This window comes from Chiloscyllium punctatum, chromosome 34, assembly GCF_047496795.1.
Source record: "Chiloscyllium punctatum isolate Juve2018m chromosome 34, sChiPun1.3, whole genome shotgun sequence".
Classification (NCBI taxonomy): domain Eukaryota; kingdom Metazoa; phylum Chordata; class Chondrichthyes; order Orectolobiformes; family Hemiscylliidae; genus Chiloscyllium; species Chiloscyllium punctatum.
The window spans coordinates 15,467,030-15,473,939 of NC_092772.1; the positions used below are offsets into that span (position 1 = coordinate 15,467,030).

General features: G+C 46.4%; 2 non-coding genes across 2 annotated transcripts; one reads left to right on the top strand and one right to left on the bottom strand.

Moving 5' to 3' along the window:
• Window positions 1-4,748: 4,748 nt before the first annotated feature.
• trnal-uaa (transfer RNA leucine (anticodon UAA)) lies at window positions 4,749-4,830 on the top strand. Its single transcript has one exon. It is a non-coding gene; the product is annotated as a tRNA-Leu (tRNA).
• Window positions 4,831-6,613: 1,783 nt separating this feature from the next.
• On the bottom strand, window positions 6,614-6,695 carry trnal-uaa (transfer RNA leucine (anticodon UAA)). Its single transcript has one exon. It is a non-coding gene; the product is annotated as a tRNA-Leu (tRNA).
• Between the last annotated feature and the right edge of the window lie 215 nt (window positions 6,696-6,910).

Here is a 6,910-nt window from a genome sequence, read left to right on the forward strand (position 1 = left end):
ATGTGGCGTCCTCTTAAAGAAGGGGAAGGTGTCTTGACTGTTTCTGCTCAGCCAGACAGTTCACCCTTCTTCATTCTCCTCTGCTTCCATTTCCCAAAGAGTTCCTGAAGATTCACAAAGCTGGAAACTGTGTTATACGGGATGCGCCTTTAACATTTGTGCACCTGCCAAGTGACAATATTTTCCCAAAATCTCTTCACAATCCTCTGTCTTACACCGTGTCCAGGGATGAGAAATCCCGTTTTATGGAGAGATTCCCGAGGCTGGTGAGTATCTCTTTGGAGTAAAGATGGTTAACCGGCAATTTCCTGCGGCTGTTTATAATGATGTGAGTGGGAACCGTGGGCATGGGCACTTTGACGAGCAGGAGTAAGTGTTACCACTGACCAGAGGCAGTGAACAGAGGGACTGGGATTAAAGGAATCTAATAAAAAGCAGCACTTCTGCGCAGTACATTCAGAGAATACTGCAGGAGCTCGATGGGTCTAGCAGTATGTGTGAAAAGAGAAACAGAAATAACGGTTGGAGTGTGGGATATTTCTGATTGAGAACTCGACCAGCCTGTGTCTAATCAAATAACTGGCCTGTCCTTGCTGACATGGGATTTCTGAAGTTTGAGGGAGAATGTGCCCGACAGGAAGTTGTTCAAGATGTATGCGACAGGATTTGACCCTGCATGGGGAAACATCAATGGATTACTTACCCATCGCCTTAATCACTCTGCCCGAATACACTTGCGTACAAGTGGCTTAATATTTCTCCTAGAATGGAGAGTTGTAACCTGAAACACCAGTATTTGACTTGTCCTGTCCGCAGCATGACCCCAGTATTCACTGTCACCCTCTCTTGGTTCAGAACGGAGGAGGATGCTGGGAGATCAAGTTGAATAACACACACATTGATGAGAGGTAAAGTGGATGGGAAGGATCCATTTTCATGTGCAGAGAGATTCATAAACACAGCAGTGAACCGAGTGTCCTTGTGTTTGACTAGCACTTACACCGCCAGCTGAATTACAGCCATTGAAGTGCTCTTGAAGAAGACTCTCCATTGGCAAATCTAATGTGAAAAATCATCTCTAATTGGTTAATCAGATGTCAAAATATGAAATGTTTTCAAATACTCACAGTTGGCAGTAGAGAGTGTAGATCTACCTTCAGGGGTTCATTCTGCTCGGATTTACACCCAGGATAATGTGGGACTAGAGAGCCTCATCACAGCGGAAGGGGTCAAACATTGAAGACTCTGATGGGGAGGATATTCTCTCTATGAGAGGGCTGCAAATCAGTGGAATTCTTTCCAACAGAGGGCCCTCAAGGCTGAGATAGACAGACATTTAGTCAATTCACCATCAAGGGCCAGGGAGATAAGGCTGAGAAGGGGAGTTGAGGATTAACCAAATCAGCCCGTGATCTCATTGAAAACCCGCCGACTTGATCGGCGAAAATGCTTCCAACTGCTCTAATATTTTTGCTGTCAGTTGGAAGATGCTAAACGAAAGAAAGCACAAACTTAGGAAGAGATGACTGCAGACACACGGAGTCACAATTATTTATTTCTAGGAAAATCAACCTGTCAATTTGCCAGATTTCTTCGCTAACGTGGGCGGTTGAGTTGACCAAGGGCGCTGGTGATTTGAGTGTTCTTGCATATGAAAAAAATAAAGGTCAGTGACATTTGTTTTCTGGCAAAATACATGGCCTCTCCTGAAGCTCACAATGAAAGAGATGGTTTCCAAGAAAAGACAGAGACTAAGTCACCTGTAAAGTAATCGATGGCCAAGATATGACTCGCGATGTTCTATGGGACATATGTGATTTATTGATTATTATTCTCCAAACTTCCTTTACAATGGAACCGGGAGTGTGAGCAGGGAAATTAAACCCAACCATAATTATTGCCATCTTTTATCACTCACACACAGTATTTATTTCTTGTACATTTTATTCACATTGTGGTTACTGCGAGTGGGCTTGTAAACTGCATCTGCTGGTGAGTTCTTTCCTCACTGTTCCTAATCTCTTCCCAAAGACATTCTGCATCCTTATCTCCTGAATGAAGGTAATCTCTAACCATTGTATAAGTGTCACCAAAACCTCGGCATTTCACATGCCTCTGTATGTCATCTCCCAATATTAGTTGGTACTTTACAGTGTTGCAATTGTCCAAAGTAAGATTAATAAAATAACAAAATAGAGACTGGTGGACCTGGGTTTCCAACGCACGTTATTGCAGCCAAACCGCAGATGACTGCCCACAATCCGATCACGGAAACACTCACCGAACCATCAGGCAACACAGAATAAGCTCAGCACTAGAGGACATGTCAGGATCAGCACCAGAAACACAACAGAAATATTTCTCTGCGCTGCTATGGTGGATGTATTTCTCAATGAGCAATCGGGAGTTACATGTGTTCCATCAGGAGTGACGTCACACCCGGAAGTAACCAGTGTCACAGACGGTCATGTGATCCAAGTTCCAAGCCCCGGAATCCGAGACTCTCAGTTCCCTGTGGATAGCTCCAAGGAACAGCCGTCCGTGGAGTTTATGGGTTAGTTGAACTTTATGAATGCAGCTCGCTAGTTGTCGGCCTGTTTCTCCGATATAGTGTTTCATGCAGTCGCTGCGTGGAATCTACACAACCAGGTTTGTACATGATGGGTATTGGGTGTTGTGTTCTGGGGAGTTTTGTCTGAGTGAGGCTGTCGGTTTTTGTGTCTGTTGTAACCCAGTGTGTTCAGAGGAGTCCGACTGTCAGTTCCCAGCAATTTATTTTAATAAAGGGGAGTATTCTTTTCAAATTGCCTGGTGGCATATCCTCGTTGCGAATTTCGTGTGCCAGACATCTGGGAATGAAATCGTGGGGATATCCATTCTTGGCAAAGAAATTGTGTGACAGTCAGGAATTGTCACGGACCAGCTGTCCCGAGTAGCAATCCGTCCAGACGGCAAGGTTTGGTGAGAACAGCACAATAGTAATAGGACAGGGCAAACAGAAGGCAGCCAGAGAATTTCTAGAAGCAGGGCACACATCCGCGGATTCCATCAATAAACAGATTCATCTGGACCCAGTCTGTAACCCCAAAAACCGGAAGCAGTGGGAATGAAACCAAATCAATTCCAACTGCCCCAGGACAGCAGCGCTTCACAACAGGCTCTGCAGCCCTGAGGATGGCACCCAGAAATGTGAGGAAAATGCTGCAAACCATCTTCCCAGCTCCGCCAAACATTCCAACACCAACTCCAGGAGGCACACCGGCTCCACATCTTTCTGCTCCAAAACGCTCCGGTTTTCTGCAGCAGAGTATTGTTCCCTGAATCCCCGGGAACAAGGTGAGGATGGCAACCCGGACACGGCCAGGAACGGCAGTGAGATTGAGGGCAACAGCTGCCATTGTCGGACGGACAGCCACAAACACTCCCTTTGAAAAGGACTTTGTCCATATGAAAGTCTGGACAGCAGTATAACCCGGGGACCAAACAGACTGTGCTGGGGATTCATATTCCAGACAATTTACGGTGGGCACCGTTTTCCCTGAAAGTGAGTGGGGATTGATATTTCATTGCTGATGTGAAACCAGATCCTCCACTGAATCTGCTCGCCGGTTTTTGTTGCTGTGGTGAAACGGTGGGCAATCACGGTGTGAAACGTTGTTCTAGCTCTCTGGTTTCCTTCATTCCTGTCCTGGTCAGGGAGGCTGGGGATTGGTCCTCTCCATCAGATGGAGGGACCAGCGCATTGTTGAACCAATTTAATCAAGAATGGAATTGGTCATCTTCACTTCTCATGGTTCATTGTGGTTCTGTTTTGTTGAATGTTACTTGAGCACTTTCTGGGACTTGACAATGCATTAAAGCTCCAGTCTGTTTGGAAGCACGGTTTGGAATTGTCTCGCTGCCGTTTGTGTGAGCAGTACATGACATAGACGAATCGCACTACCTCAAAGTCAGCATGTCAGTGTGTCTGGCAATGGGTCCGCCTTTTCTGTTTTGCTTCTGTTCCACGCTAAGAGCTGTCAGTTTTTGGATTCGCTGGAGTGCTGAGGGGGTAACACAATTTGTGTGGTATTTTTCTTCAGGCCAAAATCCACCCTCCCGGAAAAATAGCCAAACGCGCTGAGTAACAAACAGCACGCGTTTTTTAGCAAATGGTCTATTCAAACTGGTGTCAGCTTCTGGAGCGTCTCAGAGTTGCCAAGCAGGGAAACAGACCCTGCTATCTAACTTGCCACTGCTAAACAAATAACCGAAATTAATCTAACCATATTTGCCAAAATTTGTCCCTTATCTCTCCGAACCCTTTCAGATGCCTTTGAAATGTTGTGAGCGCACCAGTCTCTGACACTAAATATGGCCATTCATTCTGTACACACGGAAATGTCTGTGTTCAAAACAAGTGTCCCTCACATCCCCTTTAAATGTTACTGTTCTCACATTTAACCAATGTTATCTCGCTTTGAACTCATGTGCCTTGTGAAAAATTACTCCCTGACTCTTTTCTCTGTCCGTCTGCCTCATGACTTTATAAAATTCTGTAAGGCCATTCCTCAGCCCTGAAGCTCCAGGGAAAACTGTCGAAGCCAATTCAGCTTCGTGCTATTGTCCAAACAGTGTAAACCTTGGAAACCCTTTCAAATATTTTCGAAATTGTTCCACGTTCGTTACTGAATGTGCGATCTGTATGTGCCTGAAGTGAAGCGATGCTGAAACGCTAGTAAAGGAATTTTGGCACTCAGCTTCGCTGTAGTAGCGTTGCCGAGTGGTCTAAGGCGCTGGATTTAAACTCCAGTCTCTATCGAGTCGTGGGTTCGAATCCCACCGCTACCAAGATCGCGGTGGTTGTGCTACAGACAGTTGAAGAGAGCCGCAACTCTGCGTTTTCGTTGTTGTGTTTGCCGCTGCTCAGGTCAACTCATTCCGACTGAGTCTGAAAACAGTGTGAGTCCTTGCTGTCGGGCCCTCCTCAACCCCTCTCCTTTCGGATATCTGCATGGCCAGTTTCTGTGTCTCAAATAGTCACTGCATTTGGCTGGAAGTTTGGTGTTTCGAGCCCGCTCTGACCACCGAGCATCAACTATTTCAGTTCAAGCATTGAGACCAACCATGTCCCGACACGAGAACTCACCCGAGTCTGCAGCTGGATGTGGCCCCAATCTCTCCAAGGCCCCGCTGCCAACAGAAAGCGGCGACTGCAGCTTCAATCAGCGGCTTCCTGCTCAGCCCTGGGACACAGCACATGGAAAATCCTTCCCCAGGAACGGCTCTTCCCGTGTGAAAGGGACAACCATTCCACTGAAAATTGGACACGGCATCAGAGGATTGTTCCTGTTCTTGGAACGTTTCATAAACAAACCTCCTGTCTCGCAAATAAGAAGTGGGAAAAGTTGTTGGCAGGAAGAATAGAGAAAGTGTTGACTGTGAGGACTCTGTCTCGTCAGCAGATGGGATTCCATCTTATGGGCAAGTGGAGACAGCTTTCACTCAGAAACCGAGGTGTGATCAAACACAGTCGGATCGACGTGTACAAACCAACCCCTACACTGGGTTACAATACTGCAAGGGGAGCAGAGAGCTGGATTTCTTTAAAGGAGGGGAAGGGCCCATCGTGAGGCTTGAACCTACGGCCCTGAGATTAAGCATCTCATGCTCTACCGACTAAAGTAGCTGGGCCTGGTTCACGATTGATGAGTGTGTCATTTCATCCTGAGCATATTTCACCCGGCATTGCAATTTACAAGGATCCAGTTCATTCCTCCCAATCACAAATATCATCATTTACACTTTCCATTTCTCAGCTATTATTCCTTCAGAACATTATTATCTATTTAGCACTTGTCTCTGGATTTAAGACTCAATATAAATATTTTAATATTTTTATCCTCATCTTTATGTCGCTTGGGAAATCAATCAATCAATTGGTTTCCCAATCAATTTCCCAATCAATTGGGAAATTACCTAAGGAAACCCAATCATTCCTGTTTGGAGTGTAAGGAATCCCATCGGCTGACGAGACAGAGTCCTCACAGTCAACACTTTCTCTATTCTTCCTGCCAACAACTTTTCCCACTTCTTATTTGCGAGACAGGAGGTTTGTTTATGAAACGTTCCAAGAACAGGAACAATCCTCTGAAGCCGTGTCCAATTTAAAGTGGAATGGTTGTCCCTTTCACACGGGAAGAGCCGTTCCTGGGGAAGGATTTTCCATGTGCTGTGTCCCAGGGCTGAGCAGGAAGCCGCTGATTGAAGCTGCAGTAGCCGCTTTCTGTTGGCAGCGGGGCCTTGGAGAGATTGGGGCCACATCCAGCTGCAGACTCGGGTGGGTTCTCGTGGTTGCAGTGTCGGGACATGGTTGGTCTCAATGCTTGAACTGAAATAGTTGAGGGTTGGTGCTAAGGGCGGGCTCGAACCACCAAACTTCCAGACAAATGCACTGACTATTCGAGATATGCAGATATCCGAAAGCAGAGGGGTTGAGGAGGGTCCGACAGCAAGGACTCACACTGTTTTCAGACTCAGTCGGAATGAGTTGACCTGAGCAGCGGCAAACACAACAACGAAAACGCAGAGTTGCGGCTCTCTTCAACTGTCATTAGCACAACCACCGCGATCTTGGTAGCGGTGGGATTCGAACCCACGACTTGATAGAGACTGGAGCTTAAATCCAGCGCCTTAGACCACTCGGCAACGCTACTACAGCGAAGCTGAGTGCCAAAATTCCTTTACTAGCGTTTCAGCATCGCTTCACTTCAGGCACAAACAGATCGCGCATTCAGTAACGAACGTGGAACAATTTCGAAAGTATTTGAAAGGGTTTCCAAGGTTTGCACTGTTTGGACAATAGCACGAAGCTGAATTGGCTTCGACAGTTTTCCCTGGAGCTTCAGGGCTGAGGAATGGCCTTACAGAA